Source organism: Scleropages formosus, unplaced genomic scaffold (genome assembly GCF_900964775.1).
Source record: "Scleropages formosus unplaced genomic scaffold, fSclFor1.1, whole genome shotgun sequence".
NCBI lineage: Eukaryota > Metazoa > Chordata > Actinopteri > Osteoglossiformes > Osteoglossidae > Scleropages > Scleropages formosus.
In genome coordinates, this window is record NW_021641041.1 from 516,118 (window position 1) to 517,901 (window position 1,784).

At 44.1% G+C, this 1,784-nt stretch overlaps 1 pseudogene; it reads left to right on the forward strand.

Annotated features, from left to right (window-relative positions):
• The first annotated feature begins 521 nt into the window (after positions 1–521).
• LOC114909732 (T-cell-specific guanine nucleotide triphosphate-binding protein 1-like) lies at positions 522–1,345 on the forward strand (annotated as a pseudogene).
• The last annotated feature ends 439 nt before the right edge of the window (positions 1,346–1,784 follow it).

Genomic DNA, 1,784 nt, shown 5'->3' on the forward strand with positions numbered 1-1,784 from the left:
TGGTCATGCTGACTAGCAGCAGGTGCGGTAATTTGCTGATGAGGGCATGGCCTGACACTCAAACTGTAATCATGTTGTTCTTTTGATCTTCCCCGTATGATTATATCATCAGTTGAAAATATCAGATTAAGCTGTGCAATGCTGAATTCATAAAAGATCATGTCAGAACCCTCAGGACTTAGTTTGACTGTGTGGAACAATGCCAGACACAGTACACTAAAGTACTTACAATCATTCCCCCATTCACAATGTAACACACACAGAAAATGGGCAATTTTAACTTCCCCAGGTCATCTGAAACACGTCTTTTCACTGTGAGAGGAAACCCCCTGAAAACTGAGGGGAACCTGCAAACTGCACATATTGAGCCAGATTAAAACCCATGTCACACTATGAGACACGAGCGCTACCCTCTGAGCTACTGTTCTTTCTTAGTCTGAGTCTTAGTGTGCTTTTCATTAGCTGAAATGGATTCAACCTCAATGTGTTAAATCTACAGTTTCCAGAATCAACCTGTTCCCATGACAAAGCTGCAAAAAATCAGCGAAGCAAAGATTCAGGAGATAAGCAGCACGGTGAAGTCACAAGTGGTCGCAGAAGTGGTGGCACAGATTCAGAACATGCTTGGACAGCTGATGTCCACCACTCTAGAGACTGCAGTCACAGGAGAGTCTGGGTCAGGGAAGTCCTCATTCATCAACGCTTTTCGGGGGATTTGAGATAAAGACCCAGAAGCAGCAACAACTGGTGTCACAGAGACAACCGGAGAGGCTAAGGTCTATGCCCACCCTAGCGTTCTCACTGTCCAGCTTTGGGATCTGCCAGGCATTGGAACACCCTCTTTTCAGCCCCAGGATGATCTGGATGCTGTGGGTCTATACCAGTATGACTTCATCATTGTGACATCTGAGCAATTCAAAGAATGTTGCGTAATCCTGCCAAAATGTGTAGAGCAAGTAGGGAAAAATTTCTACTTTGTATGCAAAAAAGTTGATAACAACATAAAGGCAACAAAGGTGTAGAGGTTAGGACTCCTCTACTGTATTGAATCAGATCAGAACCAACTATGAGGCAGGTCTCAGACAGTGTGGGGTTGACCATCCTCGAGTTTTCTTAATCTCATAGTTTAAGTCACAGTGCTTTGACTTCCCTCAGCTGCAGAAAATATTAGTACGCGATTGGTGTGCTACCCAACCTCACCTCCACTGTGAAGGACAAAAGGTAGGCACTGTCTGGGAGCTTGGGGAGAGCAGCCATGGCAGCATGTCTAGGAGCCATGACACCAGGAGGTGCTATATGTGGTAGTGTCCCTCTGCTTATGGATACACTGGGGTCCTACCAGTAGAACTTTGGCCTAGACACCAATTCCTTGCATCGACTGGGGGGCCTTACAGGAAAGTCATATGAGGTAACAAGTCATTTGGAAGATTGATGTGATATTTTTTCTTCCACGCGGCCTTCTAAGGTCTTGTAAAGTCTTTAATGTGTTTCATTTTGACAGTATCTGCTTTAAAATTAAATTTTCTCTGAAATTTTTATGGTTTCTATTGAATAATTATTTAAGCCTGTAGGCACCAGAACAATCTCTACTCCTAAAAGAGAGGTGTGCTCCTGTCTATGGATGATGTAGAAAGAATGCTTTTGCAGACTGCCAGGGGTTTACAGGTGCAGGGATATTGGAAAATTGGATCCCAGTTCAAGGCACCATTGCTTCAGGACAGGTCTTCATTGCCTCCTACTTGCAATTTGCATTTAATGACCTGAGAGGTGATCTGATGCTGAGA